This window comes from Felis catus, chromosome A3, assembly GCF_018350175.1.
Source record: "Felis catus isolate Fca126 chromosome A3, F.catus_Fca126_mat1.0, whole genome shotgun sequence".
In the NCBI taxonomy this organism is placed as follows: Eukaryota; Metazoa; Chordata; class Mammalia; order Carnivora; family Felidae; genus Felis; species Felis catus.
In genome coordinates this window covers 53,515,278-53,526,946 of record NC_058370.1, presented here as the reverse complement: position 1 = coordinate 53,526,946, position 11,669 = coordinate 53,515,278, and the positions used below count along the sequence as shown (strand labels likewise).

Genomic DNA, 11,669 nt, shown 5'->3' with positions numbered 1-11,669 from the left:
TCAAGATGATTCACCTCTCTCTATGCACTGGACCAGCTCCACCAACATCTCTGCCATCTTCATGGGCTCCTTGGCCTTCTCCTCGGCCTTCTTATTCCTTTTGGTCACTCTGCCCTTGACTCCATCATTTGGATTCTGAAGATGATTCAGGGTGCTCTCCTCTGAGGCCTCCCCTCCACCTGTGTTTTTATTTGGATGAGCATATTGTCCATCTGCCATAGTTTGCTGCTTCTGCATGTATGCTCTCCCCCACTCCTGGGTGAGAGCCACACTGTCCTCCAGCATCTCATTGATGACTGGCAGCAGGAGCTGTTGGAAATCTTCCTCAGGCTCCAGCACTTTCACCTCCTCCAGCTCTGCCAGCTCAAGGACATCTAAGGGCCATATTCTCTCCCACTTCTCCAGAATTTTGCTATCAATGTCTGCAACAAAGAAGGAGAGATGTAATTTGTTGAAAATTTAAATTTTATGTGACACACTATCTGATGTAACCTGTCTGGTCATTTTTTTTGGACTTAGCCCAACTCCTAGAATAGGAGACTTGATCGTGGTATTCAGTACAAATTTATGTAATACCATGATGCATTTCAGGGGATTCTGGGCATAGGAAGAGATATTTGCAAAGGCTCTTGAGGGGCTGGAGAATGTTAGGAGGACTGTCTGCATTGGACTCTAATGTGCACAGGGACTGGGTATTTTTGAAGTTCATAAGTTGTCTTGCTATAAATTCATTTCAGTAGCTGACCTGACAAGTGTATGAGGTCAAAACCCTTTCAGGTGTAATAAAAAAATTACCATGCTAATAAAAGTATTTATTTTCTTGAAAAGACAAAAAAATTAATATAATTTTTTCCAAACCATTACAAAAATTTGAAGAAGACAGAATACTTCCAAACTCATTTTAAGAGGCCAGTATTACTCTGATAACAAATCCAGATGAGGATACTACAAAAAAAGAACTACAGCTCAGTATCCATGATGAATATAGACATAAAAAAACTCAACAAAATTAAATTCAAACAGCAAATCAATTTCAATGGCACATTAAAAGGGCCATACACCAAGATCAATATATATATACATACATATATATATATATATATATATATATATGTGAAGTATATATATTTCCCATATGTATTTCATATTACATATAATGAAATATACATATATATCTCATAAGAATATTATTCACCCATTAAAAAGAAGGAAATCCTGCCATTTGTGAGACATGGCTGGACCTTGAATACATTTCACTAAGTGAAATAAGCCTCTAGAGAAAGATAAACACTGCCTACTATCTTTCTACATGGAATCAAAAATAAATTTAAATACATAAAAACATAGAGTAGAATGGTGGTTGCCAGGGGCTGGAGAGTGGGGGGAATGGGGAAATGGTGGTCAAAGTGTATAGACTTTCACGTGTAAGTTGAGCAAATTCCAGAGATCTAATATACAGCATGTGAGTTAAGAATACTGTATTGTATACTTGAAAGTTTATAAGGTTCTCACCATAACAACAACACCATGGTAACTACGCAAGGTGAAGGATATATTAACTAACTCTATTGTGGTAAACATTTTGCAGAGTATGCGTATTGTTATCACACTGTATACCTTAAACTTACACAATTATGATGTTAATTACAGTTTAATAAAATTGGAGAAAGACATGTATAATAACGATGTTTGCAAGAGAAAAAAACATATATGTATACACACAGTTCAATTCTATAACTTTGTATTTATGATGTGATAATCATTAGCCTAAAATTACCCATGACATTAAAATTCTGTACAAGGTTTTGACACAGAAATTAAGATAGAATACCAATTTAAAAATGTTTGGAATGCTGTATCCCATGTTGAAAAGTATAAAAAAGATATTTTTCTTTTAAGAGTATGGAACATTATGCCAAAGGAATTGACTTCCCATAAGAACTTCGATCTCAAAGGCATTCCTGTTTCTAGAATAACAGTCTTTACATTTCTGTTACTTTGTCAAATGAAAGGCATTTCTTGGGGCGCCTGGGTGGCACAGTCGGTTAAGCGTCCGACTTCAGCCAGGTCAGGATCTCGCCGTCCGTGAGTTCGAGCCCTGCGTCAGGCTCTGGGCTGATGGCTCGGAGCCTGGAGCCTGTTTCCGATTCTGTGTCTCCCTCTCTCTCTGCCCCTCCCCCATTCATGCTCTGTCTCTCTCTGTCCCAAAAATAAATAAACGTTGAAAAAAAAATTTAAAAATGAAAGGCATTTCTCAGATTTAACAAAACACCGTACACTCAAAATGCCATTTGCTTATTTTAAGATGCAAACATCTTTAGGATGTGAACTCTTAAACGGCACTTCAGTGATTCAGTGTCTTGACCACATGAACAGGGAACCCTTCTATAATATGCATCTTGAAATGGATCATCATGGCTGCTTCCAAGCAATTAGAACCAAGTTCTGTTCATCACTCTTCATCTCATTTGGCTGGTCCTTGTTAAAATCAACACAAGAACTTTTTGTTGCATTGATGTACAAGTAAACTCATGCAGTTGTACCCAAGTGACGAATTGGCAAAGCAATAGTATAGGCTGAGAGTGATTTGTAATACTTACCAGGAGCCAAGTTGTAACATGCTAATGATATTCCACTCTCAGGTTCAAATTGGACTGGAGATCATTTAATGTCTCCTTGGAAAAGAGCTCAAAGAAACCCAAGAAACTCAAAGATCTGGAGATCTTCCAGACTGTCTAAGAAAACACATATGAATATTAACCATCTCTTTTCAGAAGAGTTGCCCCAAACATTAGTTTATGCCCCTAAAGAAAACTGTGAGAAATCCAACTAGGTTGGGATTCCAGCAGGATGGGACATATTTGAAAACAGGCAGCTAAAGTTTCATATCTGAAGTCTTTGAACTTCTAACCAACTTAAGAACTGAAAGGAGGGAGCTCTATTGTTCCTTTCCATCCCACCCCACCAAATAATAACAAACACCAACTAAACATTTATTGTTGAAAGAGATCAGACTTGAGCAACCTGCTCCTTATAAGCAATTACCTGTTCCTGCCCTCTCCTGCTTCTGCTTTCTCTCCTCTTCCTTCCGCCATAGTTGTTGAGTGCATCTCAAATGCCAAGCAAGTACTGAGTTCTAAAGATAGTCCTTTATTAGTTACACTTTTTTAGAAGAAAGAGTGATTAAGTCGATGTCAAACCTGGCTAGTATGTAAAAAATCTAAAAGTCACATCCAGCTATGATCTTAACCATAGTCTTCATGCTTGGGAAAAAAATTGAGGAAAGTGTTATCTCTGATCTTGCATTTGTTGTGTTTCCTGCAAAGAATATCTTTTTTCCCTTTTCTCTGTCTGAACTATCATCCTGTCCACACCTTAAAGACTACCTGTAATGTCCTTCTCAGAGCCCCCCTGTTAGGGTGGGTCCTTGCCAGGTACTATGTGTATGTCCCTAGTCTATCTATGGCACTTATCCAAATCTTCCCTGGCACTGCCTGTCCTCTCCTCTACAACTTAAAAAAAAATTAATGTTTGTTTATTTTTGAGAGAGAGAGAGAGAGAAAGAGACACACACACACACACACAGAGAGAAAGAGAGAGAGAGAGAGAGAGAGAGAGAGAGAGAGACAACAAGCAGGAGAGGGGCAGAGAGAGAGAGCGAGACACAGAATCTGAAGCAGGCTCCAGGCTCTGAGTGTCAGCACAGAGCCTGATGTAAGGCTTGAACTCATGAACCATGAGATCATGGACCTGAGCCAAAGTCTGATGATCGACCAACTGAGCCACCCAGACAACCCTAGATATTTTTATTTAAAGTTTATTTACTTATCTTGAGAGAGAGAGAGAGAGAGAGCGAGCTGGGGAGAGGCAGAGAGAGAGAGAGAGAGAGAGAGAGGATCCCAATCTGGCTCCACAGATCCCAACATGGGGCTGAGAACCCACAAACTGTGAGATCACGACCTGAACCAAAATCAAGAGCCAGCTGCTTAACTGATGGAGTCTCCCAGGCCTCTCCTGTCTTCTATATCTTGAGCTTCCTGAGGCCAGAAGCCATTTCTCACCCATCTTTGTATCTCCCAACAACTAAATGCAATTGTCAAGGGTGGAAGCTTGATAGAACTTCTCAAGTAATAAGTTCAAGTATATATTTTGTTTGTTTTCTACACACATTCTGCAATTAGCGATGTCTACAGCCAGCTCTTAGTGGATCATGACAGGGCTTATAAAATGTTCAGAAATTTTGTGAGCCCAGTGTTAAACACAGCCATTATTAAAATTTAAATTACATAAGCCTACAATTAAATGGATTTTATTAAAAGGTAATAAATGCTTAAAAAAACATGACTTCCTCATGATTTTACATTGTGCTAATATCTTGCCTCTTGAGATTATTCCTATTTATTGCATATACATGGTGGAAACGCTATAGAGGGATGGTTGTCTACACACCTCTTCTTGTATCTGCATGCAGTGATACCAGCCTAGCAGCTTGAAATCTGCCACGGGTGGAACATTTGCTCCTCAGACATTGGCGAAACTGCAGGTCAGGGGTCACCTACCTCCACTCCAGAGACTAGCTAATGCACTATGTACCTATTCTGAAATCAATTCTCCCCTAACCACATTTAGTACTCTCATAATCCCATTTTCTTTTTTTTTTTAATGTTTATTTATTTTTGAGACAGAGACAGAGCATGAACAGGGGAGGGGCAGAGAGAGAGGGAGACACAGAATCTGAAGCAGGCTCCAGGCTCTGAGCTGTCAGCACAGAGCCTGACGTGGGGCTCGAACCCACAAACTGTGAGATTATGACCTGAGCTGAAGTCAGACGCTTAACCGACTGAGCCACCCAGGCGCCCCATCATAATCCCATTTTCTAATTCACTAAACATGACACCAGAATTCTTTCTACATAAAGACTGGTAATAGTCAGAGATTTATAATATATAAAAATGCATTTTAGCCCTAAAGAGGCACCAAACACATTATGTTCTTGTACTGACAAAAGTCAGTATAGACTCTTGCAACGCCACAAGGTTATGATAATGGATTCAATTTTTATTATACAATCATGAAAAAATTATCTCTGTCATTTGAGCTCTAAGTTTCTTGAAAGCTAAGAAAGATGGGGGTCCTCCCTATAGTTTTTCACCAGAGTGTAAAATGAATAAAATAGAAAGCATTTTCCTGTCAGTTGAATCACTATGCTGAATTCTTTTTTAAGAGAAAAAAAAGGTTTAAATACTGCATTTAGAGATTTAATAGAGAATAGAGTGAAGCAATAAAAAAGCCAGTGTGCTACTTTATAGGATTACTTCTGAATCTGATTAATTCTCCCTCCCTTCCTCTCCTCCCCTTCCTGTGCCTTCTTTGCTCTCCCTTTTCAAGAAAGACTTTTCTCTGAAGTTGGAGGAGCTGAGCAATAAAACAGATCAGGTTTAAGAGAAGCAATAACCCACCTTCAGATTAGCTGCTGTAATTCACTTGAAATGTTTGTATGGGGTTATTTGGGGTGAAACAATTCAGGATCCACTTTGTATACAGTCAAGTGCCGCCTTTGAATATGAAGCCATGGTCTTCAGCAAGAAAAACAAAATGAGAACAAAAAGAAGCCTTGTCTTCTACCTGAAAGTTGAGAGAAATTCAAGATCCCAAGAGTTGCTGTTGCCTGTGGTCATTTTCCATTGTTCATTCTATTTTTTTCCCTAATTAATTCCTTTTTCACCTTATCTTGCTCTCTTCAACAATAACGCTTTCCTTTTTAAAATCTGCTTACCTAAGAGTGGTGTGAACCAATTTGGAGTGGTATCTTGATGGAAGTTTTATGAACATTGCTTACTGTAAATAAAAGACATGGGAGAAGTATGGAGATTATATGTATATAAATATATCCTGCTTTTAAAAAATGAAGTGAAGATTAACACATTCTTTCAAAGATACATCTACTCAACCAGGGGGGAACTTTTTAATTTTTAACAACTTTATTGATCAAATACCTTTCTTCATACTGAAACAGTGAAAGGAACTTTAGGAAACAAAATGGTTTTATTTTTCTGTCTCCACACTTCTGCTGCCATGAGGAAACCTGGTATATTGGAAATAAAAACACCCGAGTTACAATAGAAGTCTGGGTTGGAGTTTTGCTCTTCCATGTGACTTTCAACAGACCAACCCTTCATAAGCCTCAATTTTAACATCTGCAAAGTAGGGATAATGGTTTTGTTACCTACACTGGAAGATGAAGAGAGGAAGGAAGTACCTGAAAAATCTTTGTAAATAGCAAAGTGCTCTCACATCGTAAGGTTGCTGTCAATAGTCTGGAATTCGTCTTCTAGAGGTACATCACTGGGAAAAAGATGACATTGACTTTTGAGGGTCTGGAGAAAGATTGCCTCTCGTACTTTCTTCCATGTGACTCGATAGACTGAGTACCCTTGGTAGTGGCCATTGTAATGAAACAAGACCAACTGGAAAGCTTAATTAGCTCAATAGATACCAAAATAAATTTCTGAGTCTAGAGAACTCTTTCACCATAAAATTAAGATGTTGCAATGTGTACAAAATGTCGATTACATGAGAGTCTCCTTTTGGTCCACACTGTGAATTGGACAGTAGAGAGGGTCACCAACTGTGCCGCTGAGAGTGGGCACTTGCAGGGCGATCATTTTCCTCACCTACAGGGTGGACAGGCACCCTGCATCTGAAGACGTGTGCAAGCCTCTCCATTGCACACACCTGTGAACAGAACCAGTCTCTCCTGCAGGGGGAATGAATGACAGTGACCAGCCATTGTGGGGAGAAGCATTTGGAGGCTTCTCTTTCCAAGATTTAGTTCCAACTGTCTCAGCCCAGATGGGATCTTGGGAAACTGAGAGGCAATTGCCTTTGTATTATCTTGAGTGGATTTTTATTACCCCCTTTCTCAGAGAACTTTCAAAAAAAAAAGAAAGAAAGAAAAGAAAAAAAGAAAAATAAAGCCCCTTGCTGTTAAAAATAAAACATGCACATACATTAGGGTGTGTTTTTTGACAGGGAGATATTTAGTTGAAAAATATCCAGTGCAGTCCAGGGACTGTTTAGAGGGACCGAGTGGCCTCTTTGGTCTGAGCTGTGTGTGCCAAGTGTCTGGAGGGACTGCAGGATGGAAGTTTCAGTGAGGAAAGCAAAAGTGAGCAAGCCCACTCTGGCAGCATGGGTACGGGGAGGACGCAGAGGGGTAAGCATTTTTTAAGCTTGTGTTGCTGTCGGTTTCTGCTAGGATGGTTCCCACCAGGGCAGCTTCCAACCTGCAGCAGACCCTCTCCCTCCTCATTCATTGCAGCACTGCTCAGGATTCTGGGAAAATTGATTTTCCATTTTTCATTCTTAAACATCACACCACACCTATTTTCTTGCTCCAAAGCTAAGCTTTCTAAAGTCCTGATGTGCATGATGATTCTGACAAACTTCACTTCTACAAATGTGGGGAATGGCTACAGGGAATTCAGCCATGAACATGTTCTGTCTGCCTCTCCTGATGAATGCTTTCAATACTGAATGGCTGTGCTACATGCTACAGACCTGGCTGACTATGCCCTATCGAACGAGAATACCCATGCCAGCAAGACATTGTAAAGAAACATCCACTTGAAATTTATACAAAATGCCAGCAACAGAAAACTCATCCATCCCCGGTGGGTCATCTAAACAAAAATGAAAAATAGAAAATGGAGGTATTTTGATCCCAGTGTCTTCAAAGAAAAATTTCACACAAAGGTACATGCACACGCATAGGCACACATGCACACACAGGTACACACACTGGGACCGTGCACATACACAGACACACATATGCACACACACAGGCACATGCACATACACAGAAACACATGCACATACAGACACACATATGCACACACAGGCACATGCACACATAGTCATACATACGCGCACACACTGGCACAGGCACACATACATGGGCATGTGCATGCACACGGAGACACGTGTATACACATAGGCACAGGAACACACAGACACACATATGCACACACAGGCACGTGCATACACAGACACACATAGACACACATATGCACACAAACAGGCACACATATGCACACACATAGGCATAGGCACACACAGAGGCACATGCATGCACACAGACACACATGTATATGCGTAGGCACAGGCACACACAGGCACACAGGCGTACACACACAGGGACACATATGCACACACACAGGCACAGGCACACCCACAGGCACACATATGCACACACATAGGCACAAGCACACATATGCACACACACAGGCACAGGCACATACACACAGGCACATGCGTGCACACACACACACACACAGGTATACACACAGGCACAGGCACACACACAGGCACACTATGCACACACAAAAACACAAGCATATATGCACATTCTTCAAACACAGGTTCCTGAAGCTCAAACTTGAATTTGCTAGGAAAAAAAAAAAAAGGAAATCTTAACAGACATGAAGCATTTAGTGTGGCATTTAGGTCATTTCGTATTGTGTATAATTCATTAATTTTCTCTATTTTTAAAAATTATAATATTTTTAGTTTTTTTGTGCAAACTAAAGCAGATAAGCCTGCCTGGCTTCTACCAGGCTTTCTCTGTGAAACTGTACTTCTGACATTTGTCCTTCAATGACCTTCCAAACTACACACAAAGAAAGCCATTGTTGGGAGCAGTGAAGAAGAGGGGAGGGCAAGTGCTGATCTCAGTCAACCTCCCACCCTCCCTCGTCCAGTCCTTCTTTCTTTCTTGATCTAATACCACCTAAATTACTGGAACATCTCATCCCAAATGAGTTTTGCAGAAATCAAATTCTAATAATTTATGGGCCATTGCATTCTTAACCTTTTACTGAAGTATACAGTATGCAGAAAATTGCACATATCGTAAAGAAATCCTCACAAATATAATGTCCCCATGTAAACAGCACCTCAAGAAACAGAACATCCCAAGCAATTCCAGAAACCCTCCTTGGGCCCCTTTTAATCACTACTTCCCACCGAGAGGACCACAATTCCGACATCCAACAGCTTATATTAGCTTTATTTATCTTTGTAATTTTTATGAACTACAAATGCTTGTATTTTATTAATGTTTATATTCTAGTCTGTCTGGCTTATTTCACTTACTGCTATGTTTATGAGATTGACCCATATTGGTTTTATTCACATAGTATTATGGTATCCTATTGTATGAATATGCCACAATCTCTTCACCCAACCCACTGTTGATGGACATTCAGGTAATTTCCAGTTTCTGGCTATTACAATTAGTTACGCTATGACATGTATTTTGATGAAAACATGTACACAACCTTAGGGGTATTAGCATAAGAGTAGAATTTTGAGTCACGGAGTATGAAAGAGTTCAGCCTTAGTAGACACTGACAAAGAGTTTCCATTTTGTTGGACAAAATGATCCAACAGTGACCAATTTATGCTTGATCTAGAAGTGTCTGAGAATTACATCCTTAACAATAATTAGTACTTTTTGTCTTTCTAAATTTTTTTGCTATTATATAGTGGTTTTAATTCCCATTTCACTAATCACTAGTGTAATTGAGCATTTTTTCATATGTTTAGTGGCTACTTGGATAACCTTATCTTGGGTTCCTATTTCTTATTGATTTGTAGGAGCTCTTTGTATTTTGTGGGTAGGAGTCCTTGGTCAAATATGTATGGCTTACTCTATCATTCTATGATGACTTTTGGTGAATCCAAGTTATTTATGTTAATGTGGTCTAATATATTGAATTTTTTTCTTTTATGATTAGTACATCTCGTGCTCTCTAGTTAAGCAGTTTTTTTTTGTCTTCCCAAAGTCATGAAGAAGTCCTTTTATGATTTTTTCAAAAAGCTGTATTTTTTCTTTCATATTTGGATCTTTAATCCATCTGGCATTAATCTTTGTGTACACTGAGAGGTAGGAGTCAGTCACACCTATTAGATATTCCATACAAATATCCATTTAACCTAGTATCCTTTGGAAATCATTATCCTTTTTAAAGCTATACTAGAGTGTTACCCTGCACATCTTTCATAAACTACTTTCTGACAAGAATGTAAACAAAGAATATCACGCAGTTCCTTACTTTTTCAAACATAAATGAATCATTTCTTTATATCTCAGACTCATTTATTATGAATAAAGAGTTCCTTAGGGAATATTGGATTATATAGATCTATTTGTAACTGCAAAAGATGGCATCAATTTTTTAAATATTGTACGTACATTTTTCATCGCTTTTATTAATTATTGTTCTGCTCTTACCCACCAGGATTCTAGGTGACCTCTCCTGCTTCCAGAAGTACCAGTGTAGCCATTCTAATATGCTACTTCTAATTTCACATGGAGTAGGAATCAGATGCCATGGGTCAGGTGTCCCAGGCTAGGACAGCTCCATGGCAGGGAGTTTATTGAGGAGCGCAGTTGAATCAAAGTGTGCGGGAGAGTGAAGGCATTGATGGAGCAGAGCCTGAAGCGGGGAGTGAGCACAGTCACATCAAGGGCCTCAGAGGGAGCAGCATGGATCTCAGTTAATGCCATTTGGGTGGAGGGCACTGGGCATCTATACTTTTTCATCAACCACATATTGGATGCTGCCTGACCCTGAGCAAGGCCCTCCAGCTATGAGCAGAGGGCTACCTGAGCTTTGTCCGCATCTGGCAGAGTGGGGCATCCAACCTGCAGAGCTCTGCCAGCACACAGCAGCATCCACCTCACCAGAATCCCGATTCTTCTGACAGAGCATAGCATGGGAGCTGGGGATAAAGTGCATCAACATCCATGCATGGCTTTGGAATTTTGTGGAAACCTTTTTGTCCTGCTTGGAGTTTGTATGCGTCCATATCCTAGGTCTTAGCTGTGTGTTTGGATAATTGATGTTCTGCATATAGGATCACATAACAAATGAGATATTATTCCACTATGTGGGCTTCAAATTAAGGAAACACTGCTTTTTATCTGTATGCTAGTGTAACTTGTATTTTAGGTCATGTGACTGAAAATGCTGATTAATTGGGCTGCTTCATTCATTCATGGAGAAATCTACTGTTTTAGGGTGTTTCTAAAGCTAGCCTGTGATCCCACAAGTTCCTAGGTGCCTGTAAAATCTCACGTCTAAGTTTTGTGCTGTTTGGTGCCGTGTGGCTTGTCTGGCTCCTACTACAATCACTGGAACTGGGGAGGACCTTTGCTTTAGGAATTGCCCATGGGGCTTGTCCTGGCCACCATATCTTCTTCCACACCAACCCAGCCCAACAGGTTCAGCTCGACCACAGCTTGTCCCTGGAGAAAGTCAAGCAGGAGGAAAAGAGAGTGCTATGAGAACACTATCGATATATTGGTGACTGGAGGAGGTGGTGCCTGTACTGACACCCACCTGGTCATGTCCCTCGTGATGAGGAGTTGGGCACTAGATAGGCCCTGGCCTCTCCTAATCAGAGTGATGGTCTCAACAGCTGCAAGGTTACCTTGAACTGGGCGTTCTACTAAAGACCTCACATGGCAGTTACAAAATCTTAAAAACTGCGATTATCCCAAGTTTACAAATGAGAACTTGTCTGGAATCACGGAGATAACAAGCAATAGAATGAGAATTGGCCGCCAGGTCAGGTTGCTTTCAAAGCTTAGGGTCACCAGCCTT

General features: G+C 40.1%; 1 pseudogene; it reads right to left on the bottom strand.

Annotated features, from left to right (window-relative positions):
* On the bottom strand, positions 1–6,726 carry LOC101098860 (annotated as a pseudogene).
* Between the last annotated feature and the right edge of the window lie 4,943 nt (positions 6,727–11,669).